We start from the raw sequence: 12,899 nt of genomic DNA, 5'->3' as shown, positions 1-12,899 counted from the left end.
CAGTCAAGATGAGAAGCCAAGTAGAGTGGGGGCACAGCCTCCCTTCCCCCCATCACAGCTTCGAGGGAGGCAGAGGCCAGGCAAGTCCAGCGCCGGCGAAGGGATCAGGAGACCTGCTGTCAAGAATTAAAAGATGCCACGTCGGGGCTGGGAATATGGCCTGGTGGCAAGAGTGCTTGCCTCACATACATGAAGCCCTGGGTTCAATTCCCCAGCACCACATAATAGAAAACGGCCAGAAGTGGAGCTGTGGCTCAAGTGGCAGAGTGCTAGCCTTGAGCAAAAAGAAGCCAGGGACAGTGCTCAGGCCCTGAGTCCAAGGCCCAGGACTGGCCAAAAAAAAAAAAAAGATGCCATGTCCAGGAGCCAAACTGTACACAGAGTTTGTGCACATGGATATAGCTCCAGGATATGAAAATGTTAGTACGACTCTAGATTGTATGCTTGGACATCTACGTACATGTTGTGGATTCTAATTTTCCTAATACACCCAACAAATCTGAGCTAGCTTAAGCACACAGAAATTCATGATCAGGATGTTGATTTTTCCCCCCTCCTATCAGGAAGATTGCAGCTAAGCCTACATTGGAGAGGGGAACCTAAATACAAAAACCCAAAGAGGCTGCCTAATATCTACTCAGCTGATCTTTTGATGTGCATAATGGAATATGACAATACTCTTGCTTTTAGTTCTCAACACCCAGATGATCAGTTCTAAACTTCAAAAGGGAGAAAAAAAGGAATTTAATAATTAGGAAACTGAAGATTGCTAGCTCATTCTGAAAATGATTGCAGTGGGCAGCAGTCATCAGAACTATTACAAATTGTAATTATGAAACTCGCATTCTAGAGCTTAAGACATGCTTGTGAATGTGACTTTCATTGGCCTGTGCCCGAGAACTAAGCCATTCGTGGGAATAAGCCATAGGCACAGCCAATATGTTAGAGTAAAAAAAAAAAATAGTCCAGAACTCTGGAACTTTCTAGAATCGAGGAAATGCTCTTTTTCTTGGTTGCACTAGCATCATGCGACTGCTGTATACTTGAACTATGGCTAGTATGGCTGGAAAATATAACTATCTCACTTGTTGGTTCAAGATTAACTATCTGGCTAGTGGCTACGCTACTGAAAAGCTCAGTATAGCTGGAAGAATGTGTCTATGGATAAGAAGCAACTTGATAATTATTGGCCATCAGAGTGTGTGTGTGTGTGTTTGCACATATGCATGTCCTGGTCCCTAGGGCTTAAACTGGGGACCTGGACATTGCCCCTAGGGCTTAAATTCGTGGTGCTGCCCCAGAGCTTTGCTCAAGGCAAGTGCTCTACCACACTTGAGCCACAGCTTCACTTCTGGCTTTTTTTGGGGGGGGGGGGGGGCGGGGAGTGGTGGTAATTGGAAATAAGAATCCCAAGGACTTCCTGCCAGGGCTGGCTTCAGTGATTTTCAGATCTCAGCCTCCTGAGCAGGCATGTACCACTGGCACCTGATATTACAATTTTTAAACCAGAGGAAAAACCTAAAGCGTTTTTTATCCAAAACTACTTACCCTCTTCTAATTTGGGAGATGGAAACTTGAGATTTCTCAGGAAACATACGTTCTGGGATGGTGTAACAATTTAAAGTACAGAAACAAAGTGGGATGTCACGAACAGGAATTATTAAAAGCTGATGGTGGCTATCCTAGCTACTTACTTAGGAGGCAGAGACCAGACTCCATCTCATCCAGCCAATGACTGGGTGTGGTGCCATTCCCAGTCACATACCACTTGAACCACAGTTTCACTTTGGGACTTTTTGCTGATTGTTTGGAGATAGGATCCTCATAAACTGGGTAGTGGTGGCTCCTGTCTGTAATCCCAGCTGAGATCTGAGGCTTGAGGTTCAAAGCCAGCCTGAGCGGCAGAGTCTGAGCAAAAAGTCCGGAGGTGGAGCTGAGGCTCAATTTGTAAAGCACTAGCCTTGAGCAAAAACGCTCAAGGACAGTGACCTGAGTTCGAGCCCTATAACCCCCACACATAAACAAAAAGATTCTGACACATGTTGGGGCTGGCTTTGAACATCACAGTCTGGGTTTTTTGATGATTAATTGGAGATAAAAGCCTCACAGACTTTATTCCCCAAGCTGGCTTCAAACTGATCCTCAGACCTCCGCCTTCTGAATAGCTAGGATTACAGGGATGAGCCACCAGTGTCTGGCACAAAAAAAACCAAAACACCTTTTTTTAAAGTTACTTAAAAGGCACATGCCACTGGGCGCAATCTTAACTACTCAGGAACCTGAGATCTGAGGCTCACAGTTCCATGCTAGCCCTGGTAGCAAAGAAAAGTCCATGAGACTCATCTCCAATTAACCACCAGAAAACCAGAAGTGGTGCGGTGGTTCAAAGTAGTCGAGTACTAGCCTTGAGTGAGAAAGCTCAAGCCCCACAGCTGACCCCCCCCCAAAAAAAACTATGTACTTTGCCACTTTATCTTATTTCTCACATTAAATTCTTTGTAGGGAAGAATTATGAAAGAGAAGGGAAGGCGGGGGATGGAGAAATGAGCCCCCAAGACGTGAAAGGTTGGTGGAATGCAGCCTACTCTTATCCAACGTTTACAGCGACTCCCAGAGGTCAGGATACCCCAGTACCATGGCCCATTATCTCCTCCATCTCCTAGGAACACCCAACATTTGGAAATGATAGATTCTAATATAATGGCAGATCTTAGCTGCCCCCTACCCCCCTTACTTCTCATCTGCCAATAATCCTTTCAGTATGTTTTGAAATCTGTCATGGACAGCTCGGGAAGGCTGGGGAGCCGCAGGGCCGAGCCACCGCCACCCAGGACCACCAGCCTCCGCCCTGCTCAGCTTCCAACTGCAGACATCTCTTGTCATAACTTTTCAATTCTATTTGGAAAAAAGAAAAAGATACATTTTTTTTCTAATGGCAAATAAACTAGGGCAGACCCCACTTTTTAAGTACTGCGAACTTAGGGAGATTAATAAGCGGACCCTTCTGGAAACATGCCATAAAGAGCTGTCTGTCACATTCAGTGAACAGTGCTCTTTCATTGACTATAAGGATTTTAAGCGGATCTGTCGGCAGTAGGCAGCTCTCTTCCTTGTGGTTGGAGTGAGTGACACCAAGGATGAGATGGCTATTTATGAATTCACCCACAATTTTGTGGAAGTTTTAGATGAATATTTGAGTCCAGTGAGTGAACCCTGGATAAAGCACACATCATTTTGGATGAGATGGCGTCAAATGGCAGCAGTGTGGAAACCTGTCACTGAGGTTCTTGCCCCTCTCCTCATCCCTGGTAAGATGTCAGAAAGCTGAGTGGAAGGGAGGGTCTGCCAGACAACCTTGGATTCACAGGACCACGGTGGACCCCACCCCACATTTGTAGCCCAGAGAGTCTGGAAGACCTCACATGGCAAAGTGGGGTAACCTTTCAAACAGCATGCCTACTGTTTCCCACAGCTCCTAAATGGAAAACAAAAATGCATTTCAAAGTTTGAGCAAAGAAATACTCTCAACTAAGAGCCATGTTTTGTTTTCTAATTGTAAGCATATCTTCCCATCACCTAAGTTTTGTTGCAAATCTGAGGAATCTTTTTGGCTACTCACTGCTTTGTTTTGCAAATTAAACAACATGATAGTGATGGAAAGAATGTGTGGCAGTTATCAGACAATAAAAACATTTAAGTTTACTTAAATATACATGGTATTTTGAGTGGAAAAAACAATCTGTCATGGAGTAGGAAGGAAAAAGCAACCCTCAGCAGCCCAAATAGAAGCAAGACTCTAGGGAGCCCCAGAAAGCCAGGGCGTCCACCAGTCTCCGCTGGTCAAGCGCTGGCCCTGCCCTCCCATGCTTGGATCAAGGTAAGTGCCTAGGGCTCGAGGTGAGCAGATTATACAGAATCCTGGGAGAACTGCATGCCAAAGGTCAGCACTAGCACAGGGCTGGAAATTGGAAGAGAGGCAGCGGCACACACAAGTGGGAAAGGGAGCCAGGACTTCCGCCTGCCTTGATATTGGAACTAAGAGAAAAAGTTCCCCTGAATATTGGTGACCACAGGTCAGATCTCAAACAAGTTTGTGGCTCAATTCATAATACCTTTCTCAAGCCAAGAAAGTGTTTTAAATTGGCAATGGGTTAGCCCACTGTGGGAACTGACAAGGTAAAGTCACCGAGAGGATAACATTTTCAGAGAAATCTAGCAAAACAAAAAAAGTCAGTTGCAAATAAGATTATATTTAAACAAAGCCTGGGGAGAAGTAGCCAGAAGAAACAAAAGACTGTAGAGTCAGATGAGCAAAAAGTTGAGGAATTGGTTTGAACAAATTGAGTATAAAAAGTTTTAACAGATTTCTGCACTATGATGAACCCAAACCAGCCCCCTCACTGAATACAAACATCAAATGCTGGCCAAAAGAAACAAAATCAGTTAAAATGTCAAAAACACTAAAAGCAAAACAAAACCTAAAGAAAGTGAGAACTCAGAGAGACAAGCGTAATCTTGAAATTGATTTTGCCTCGGGAACATTTTCACTCTTTGCAAACTTGAACTTCATTCCATGTAAACTTGAATTTCATTGTAATCACCTGATTGGACCACAGCTATGCTAGGTAAGTATAAGTTAGCAGAAAGGGTAAAGGTGCCTAATAAGATAGCTAGGTGGCAGTCATTCCTTTCCTATATAATACCATAAAATTATGGAATGTTCTCAACCACAGTGTAGGACTTAGACAACACTGAGACACAAATGTGGACATTAGTTAAGTACTCCTGTTAAAACAGGAACATCTATTATCACCACTTATACCTAGAAGCTCAAACCGATGCATAAGAGAAAAAAAATTCCAAAACCTAAAAAAAAGCATTCCTTTGATATAAATATCTATTCAGAATAGATACAAAACATAATAAGTTATAGAATTAATAAGCATTCAAAACAATTTCAGGGCTGGGAATGTGGCTTGGTGGTAGAGTGTTTGCCTAGCATGCATGAAGCCCTGGGTTTGATTCCTCAGTACCACATAACACAGAAAAAGCCAGAAATGGTGCCGTGGCTCAAGTGCTAGAGTGCCAGCCTTGAGCAGAAGAAACTCAGAGACAGTGCCCAGGCCCTGAGTCCAAGTCCCAAGACTGGCAAAAAAAAAAAAAAATCATTTATGCTTGGATACAGAATTTATATTACACAGTGTACTTAATCTAAACAGTACCCTGTGAATAACAAGCAGAATACTAGATCCTGTTCTGCATCCTACAACAATAGAGTATCTGGGCCACATTTGCCTTTATACATAAACAACTAGGAAACTTATGAAAGACACAAACACTTTTAAATCCTCCCAACAGCACTGTGCTTCCTGCTGGGCCACAAGGCAGGACAAGGACCTGAGCCCAGCAGGAGTGTCTTGGGAGTCTGACTGAGTTGATGAGACAGAGAACAGGTTTTGGAAGGGTTGGGTTGATGGAATTTTCAGGGTAGAATACCGGAGAGGAGCGAGCTTGAGGGAGAGAGGGTCCAGCAGTCTTCATAGGGGCCACCTTAAGGCTTTGCTTGAATACATTGGTCCCCTTAGTCTCCAAAGAGAGCTGTTCCAAGACCCCCAATGGCTGCTAGATGCTCAGTGGCAAGCCTGACCTTATCTTCCTTCCTTACATCTGCAGAAAAGGGCTCAGCATCAGCGTGTGCCTGGCTGGAATCTTTGTGTGGATCCAGTGCTTTCTGGTACAGTGCATTGCTGTCACATATTCTGTGCACTCCACATGTAAAACTGGAGCTGTTTACATTGGAATTGGCACTTACCCCTTGCTGTGGCTGTAACTTGTGCCACTTAAGATACAACCTGAAATCTAGTACAAAATTCTTTCAACTCTGTAAGGGATGACTATACCTTTAAGAACTGGGACTGCTTGGCTGCTAGCCCCTCCTACCCCCTTCCCGGTTCTACCGGAAGAGATAGCAAACCAGCCCGGCCTTCTGCCTTGGCCACGTGTGATATGGCACCGGAGACCCGGTCCTTGGGGGGCTGTGGTGTCTGCCCATAGAGGAAGTTCTGTGACATCATCATGATGAGCAGCTTGTTAGCCTATCACTCGTATGCAGTTAATCCCTCCCCTTCCTGCCGCCATTACTGTTATAATAGACCCCCCCTTGAGTAAATCCGGTGGGAGTTCCAGATGCTCACCCCGAGATGCCCGCACTTGCGTCCTGTGTCATTCTTTAAGGGACCGAGGGGAGGAGGGGCGTCTTGCGACTACACACCCCCAAGGTTTGCACACTGGGCCGCACTCCAGCTTTTCCGCCTGCGGGATGGGGCGGGATACGCGCGAGGGTGAAGAGGAGGAGCCCAAAACAACTCCACAATTTGTTTCTACTGTAGAGTTTAGCAAACACAGCATACAATGCTTACTGTCCTTATTGATGTGTTTTTAGCTGTATTTTTTTTGTTTTTGTTTTGTTTTTTTTGGTACTGGGAATTGAACCCAGGACATTGCACTTGGTAGGCAAGCCTTTTTCCACTAAGTTCCATCCCAGTCCTGTGTTTTTAATACTTGTTTTTGCTTTCTGAGACAAGGTCTTGCTATGTAGCCCAGGTTTGCTCCTTCGCTGCTATCCTCTTGCCTTCTGAATGTGTGAATTATAGATATACACTACCACATCCAGTTTCTTATTAAATCAAGGACTTCCACTTTTACTTTACACCTTCTCTTTGGTGTATCTAAACTTTCAAACAACACTACTCTTGTACTTTGGAGACATTATTGATTAAGTTAACAGCTACTGGAAACAAGCACCATGATACTTAGGTTGTCAATGTAGTAACTGAAATGTCCACTGGTTGATGTCATGGGCTTCTGGCATGTCTGTTAAGGATATTAGGGATAGAGGATGTCTACTATGGATATTAGGAATAGAGGGTTGAATTATGGGCAGGTGAGATGGTGGGAGATCCCAACACACGATTCAGAATGGCATGCAACTTAAAATGTATAAATTGATTATTTCTAGACATTTTTCCAGACCATGGTTAACTGAAACCCCATATAGTTAAACCAGAAGAAGGAGGAACTATGGTACAATGCAACACACAGCATGAGACGCTGAAAGTCAGGCAGAGAAAAGGACTTGAACGTGAAAGCCAAGCAATTCCCAGAGCTAGGAAATGTTTGAGAAATCTTGTTGAACACGTAGACTCATATCTGGCCCAAGAACAACCAGACGCCCACTAATAAAACAAGTGACTCGCCTACCTGCAAAACACAACTCAACATTCTTTCACTGAAGGCAATCCAACCGAGATCCTTATAAAAGTAACATTCAAAATGCCCACAGCCAATAAGTTTAAAAGGATCAAATATGAAGAATATGTGACCCCTGTTGGAGAACTCCAAACCCACAGTTGGGTTCAATTATTAACCAAGAACTCTCCCCACAGAAGTCAGAATAACTACTTACAGTTACATCTTAACGTTTGTTACCTTTTAAACTGTGTAGACTCAAGTCAGCAAAGGTTGAAAGACACACCCACAAAAGTCTAGGGAAATTCAGGCCAAGTTTCCAATTCTCAGAGCCTTGGGGCCACTGGATAGCACTTAATTCTTTTAGTAATGCTGTATCACAGAAAGTAGGGTATAACCGGGCAAGAGAGCTTCCTCAAGCCTGGAGAGCCTGCCTGAAGAAGGGGGCTGGTCATGTAGATGCTTACTACCCACTAGCTGACCTCACTGCTCCAGCTCCTCCGCAGGCCACAGCAAGGCCGCATGATGTGAGCACCCACCACAAATCAGTGTCCACTCCCATAAGCTTTCTGAGTGGGTGCAACACCACATTGAACAATGCTTTTGTTTTCCTTTCTTTTTCAGTCTGAAGCTTGAACTCAGGGCCTGGGTGTGCTATCCCTGAGCTTTTTAGCTCAAGGCTACTGTGCTACCATTTTGAGCCACAGAGCCACTTCTGGTTTTCTGGTGGTTCACTGGAGATAAGAGTCTTATGGACTTTTCTGCCCAGGCTGGCTTCTAGCTGTGATCCTGAAAACGGCCAGAAGTGGCGCTGTGGCTCAAGAGGCAGAGTGCTAGCCTTGAGCAAAAAGAAGCCAGGGACAGTGCTCAGGCCCTGAGTTCAAGCCCCAGGACTGACCAAAAGAAAGAAAGAAAGAAATGTACACACTGCCTTATGTATGAAACTGTACCCCTCTGTATATCACTCTGACAATAGATAAATATTTTTAAAAATAGTGTATATTAGTTATACAGGGGGGATTCCTCTGTTACCTTCCCACACATGGAATAATGCTTTTATAAGGCAGGAAATCTAAGGGCTCAGAGGTTATCACCCAGGATCTGATTAAGGCCCAGACATTTCTCAGCAATATGCAAGGTTTGAACACCCAAGACCTACTGAGTCAAATTTTGCCTACCAGGGATATAGGATAACTATAAGTTGATAGGTGCAAGTCCAGAAATGTCAGACACGATTATATTATCTATTATAAATTCATAGACTTAAAAAACGTGAAAATAGTGGAGAAAACATAAAAATAGAATACTGAATTTAACACACGTTACTTGGAAAAATTAAGTAAATGGATGGATGGTGAGATGCTTGAGTGGGAGTTTAAACAAGCAAGAAGAAAACTCTGGAACAATTCTTGTATGTAGTGATGGATTAGTGCTGGCAGCATCACGTTAACATAGATACAGATGGCTCTATGTAGAATATTTATAGTGTGCATATTTGGGTTAACTTACACACATGCTCAAAAAATCAAGAAGATAAAGAACTTAGGAAGAAGTCAGAAATTTCTTGAAAAGTCACAAAAGCTACCAGTAACACTGTTGACACTTACATAACAGAAAATCCAAAGGAGGAAATATTTTAAGAAATAATAATGAGTAATTTTCCAGAATTGAAGATCTGAGATCAGAAAAAGTCTAAACTGCCAAAAAGGATGACATGTTTATTTTAATCATCCAAGTCTGAAGGAAAACTTTTAAGGCATCTGGGAAAAGAACAAAATGCTTACAAAAGACCAAGCATGCAATATCAGCAACCTTCTCAAAAGCATTCTTTGGCAGCAGCAAAACCAGTGATTGTGTTTTTGTTTGTTTGTTTGTTTTTAAACTATTAAGAAGCAACGGAAGAAAAAAATAAGTACAGCAGCACATCAGAACATACATGGAAGACAGTCATTTAAATATCTTGATAACACCTGTATACTGTGGTCTAAAGGAAGAAGCAAAATTGTGTAGTGTAGTAATTCAGAACATAAATCCCCACTCTCAAAATAGAAAGAGCAGGAGGAGGTTGAGGTAGGAGGAACTGGGGTGAGAGCAGATAAAAGTATATACTAGAAGTTGATCAGTGTGAATAATTAATAGAGAACATTGCAGGGCACCAGTAATCCTAGTTCTAGAATCAGCCATAAGCGATTTTTCCCCCCTAAGGACTCCATGCTTTGTTTTCTTTGTTAATTGGACAGTGATATTAGAATCCCCAAGATGTTGCCATTAGATATGCTTATGGACGGTTCTGGAGTATTATTAGGACGTACTAAGGCAATCGACTCTTGGAAGTGTGTGTGTGTGTGTGTCCCAGGTTGTCAGTGAGAGTCTCTGAAGGACTAATATAGATAGTGGCACATGACAAGAACCTAGCCCTTGAAGAAAGACAGAAACTGTGGTTAATAACTGCCAAGAATGAAAGGAGGGCTGGGGATATGGCCTAGTGGCAAGAGTGCTTGTCTCGTATACATGAGGCCCTGGGTTCAATTCCCCAGAACCACATATATAGAAAATGGCCAGAAGTGGCGCTGTGGCTCAAGTGGCAGAGTGCTAGCCTTGAGCAAAAAGAAGCCAGGGGCAGTGCTCAGGCCCTGAGTCCAAGCCCCAGGACTGGCCAAGAAAAAAAAAAAAAAAAAAAAAAAAAGAATGAAAGGAGGCAAAACAGTTCCAGATCTGATTGGGTAAGGGAGCCTGAGATACAAACTTTACCTGAAAGCTTATGGCGACTTCTCAGCGTTCTAGGTATTGACCACACATACTCTGTGGATGGAAGAAACAGAGCCCAGAATGCAGTCCAGGCCGCCGGGCCCTGGTTTGGGATGTCTGCCCCATATAGGGCTCCGGTTCCTGTGACATTTAGCACAGATGACAATTCAGAGTCACTCTGCCATGGCGTGACAAGAGCCATTAGAATGGCCATGTGGCCATTAGAAAGGCAGGCAGGGAGCTGTGGCTTGTACAAGGCACCAGGTTAAGCACTTAAAAACACAAAGAATTTAGAAAGCATGCTACCTTTGGAAAATTCCACAAAGGATTGGGTCTTTCTAGAATATAAGGTGTTACAGGAGAAAAAAAAATCTAAGTTCAAAGGCAGTTTATGGCTTATTCTCAACCACATACTACATCTGGGAACTTACAGAAGTGGTTGGATCTTTCTAGAACATAAGGTGTTACAGGAGAAAGATTCTAACTTGGCACCTCACAAGTTAGCATGGCATGGACCTTTACTGTTAAAAGTCTTTACGTGTGAGATTATCAATCTTCAAAACTTTTGAAGACGGCTAAGGGATAGCACCCAAGCCCTGAGTTCAAGCTCCAGTATCAGCAAATGCACCACCATGATAACAAAAACAAAGCTAGGAAAGTGACCGCAGGTCCATCCTCAAGCATTGTAGAAGTGCCAGCCTTGAGCAAAAGAAGCTTAGGGACAGTGCCCAGGGCCTGAGTTCAAGAGCCCCCCCCACCCCCCCAAAAGAACAATTAGGCAAGGATATATTTTTGCTTACTATATGATGGATTGTAATTTAGTAATTTCTAATAGTGCCTTAGCAATATTAACATTCTTTGTGGTAGTGCTAAGGAAGGAAGCCTGGGGCGATACATGCTGGGCAGTGATACCCTATCACTGAGCTCCTTCCTTGCTCCATTGATTTTTGAGACAGGGTTCTCTCTGTGTTATATGCGCATTGGACCTAAACTTGTGATCCTCCTGCCTCAGACTCCCAAGTGCTGGGTTTCTAGGCATTATCCACTATGCTTGGCTCAATATTACCTTAGTTATATGTAAATAATGTAGACCCATTAGTTAAGGGTACAAATTTACCTGCAATATTAAATCAATTTAGAGACTTCGGATTCAAATTGATGAAGGGAACATAAGGTTCTTTTTTATTTTGGCCATTTTGGCCCAAATTCACATGACAACTTCAACCCTGGTAAAAAGGAGTAATATCAGGAGGAGTGATAAAGAAGTAATAAAGAAGTAAAGGAGTAATAAAGAAAGGGAAAGATGAGCAAGATTTTAGTTTGCATTGGGAAGATGGAATCTATGATATAACAATAATCATAGAGGAAATGACACACGACCTGAAAACTAGAAATCAGTAGCTAGAAATCAGATAGATGTATTAGATCATGCTTAACACAAATATACTGGTGTAAAGGATATTTCTATTTCTATTTTTCCCTTTCTTTCTCTTCCTTCCTTCCTTCCTTCCTTCTTTCCTTCTTTCCTTCCTTCCTTCTTTCCTTCCTTCCTTCCTTCCTTCCTTCCTTCCTGTGTATTAGATGATGCTTAACACAAACATATTGATGTAAAGGATATTTCTTTTTTCCCCTCTCCCCCTTCCTTCCTTCCTTCCTCCCTTTCTTCCTTCCTTCCTTCCCTCCTTGATTTTATATTTTGTTGTTGGTCGTGGGGCTTGAACTCTGGACCTGGGCGCCGTCCCTGAGCTCTTCAGTTCAAGGTTAGCGCTCTACCACTAGACCCACAGCTCCACTGTCAGTTTTCTGGTGGTTAATTGGAGAGAAGAGTCTCACAGACTTTCCTGACTGGGCTGACTTTGAACTGTGATCCCCAGATCGCAGCCTTCTGAATAGCTAGGATGACAGGCGTGAGCCACCAGTGCCCGGCTTTCTCTTTTTTTCCGTGAAGACATTTCATGAAGTAGGTGGCATCTGTAGAGTTAGGATGAAGTGTCTGGTCCAATCAGGGCTGCCCTGGCATCTGACAGGAGGATGCTGGTTCCTCCCCCCTGCCTAAGTCACAAGGCCTGCTAGCTGACTCAGCTCCTGCAGGCCTGGAACCTGCTAAGTCATAATGAACACGGATCCTGAGCTGACAGCGTCCACAAGGACAAACCAACCTAGAAGGAAACATGACTCAGGGAACATGAGAGAACTCCTCCTCCTGCTCCTGCTCCTCCCTCTAATTAGTCTCCTCTGAGTTCTAAGTGTGAAACAGAAGAGAATTCTGTCCTGCGTCCTGCAATCAGGGAGGGGACACACCCAGATTGTCATAGTTTGTTTTGGGGTTGTCATACAACACCACAGAGGGAGGGGGCTTTGAGAGAACAGGAGTCTGTTTCTCACCTTGTGGTGACACCCAGCCCTTTCCCTAGTGTTGACCAAGGGTGTAGATTTTACACTAGGTGAAATGGGGCCTTTGAGACTGGAAACAGAAGTCTTCATTAGTTCACTGTCATCACTATGAGACATGTTAATGACACCAGGCGCTGATGACCAGAGCTTGTAATTCCACTTGGGCGAATGAGAGCCGGAGGATCAGGGCTTTGGGAGGCGCTTTCTCAAGGCCTAGCTGGGTGCAGAGGTGCACACCTGTCGTCCCGAGCTAGGAGAGAGGCTGCGATTCGAGGCTCGTGGTGCCAGCCAGTCTGAGAAGACAAGCCCTCGGGATTCCGTCTCTGAGCAGGGAGGCTGCGATCCCAGAGGTGACACGAAGCCTGAAAGTGGGCGGGTGCCATCTCAGGCTTGGCATCCCAGTGCGGGGGAGAAGCGCAGCTCCTCACAGGGGCTGGAGCAGGCTCCGGAGTACCCGTCTAGCGGGCTCAAGTCCCTGAGTTCTAGTCCCCAATGTCACCTCCCCCACT

The 12,899-nt window shown here is 44.1% G+C and overlaps 1 pseudogene; it reads left to right on the top strand.

Moving 5' to 3' along the window:
• The first annotated feature begins 392 nt into the window (after positions 1-392).
• LOC125357602 lies at positions 393-4,215 on the top strand (annotated as a pseudogene).
• The last annotated feature ends 8,684 nt before the right edge of the window (positions 4,216-12,899 follow it).

Source organism: Perognathus longimembris, chromosome 9 (genome assembly GCF_023159225.1).
Source record: "Perognathus longimembris pacificus isolate PPM17 chromosome 9, ASM2315922v1, whole genome shotgun sequence".
NCBI lineage: Eukaryota > Metazoa > Chordata > Mammalia > Rodentia > Heteromyidae > Perognathus > Perognathus longimembris.
This window is presented reverse-complemented; position numbering and strand designations above follow the sequence as displayed.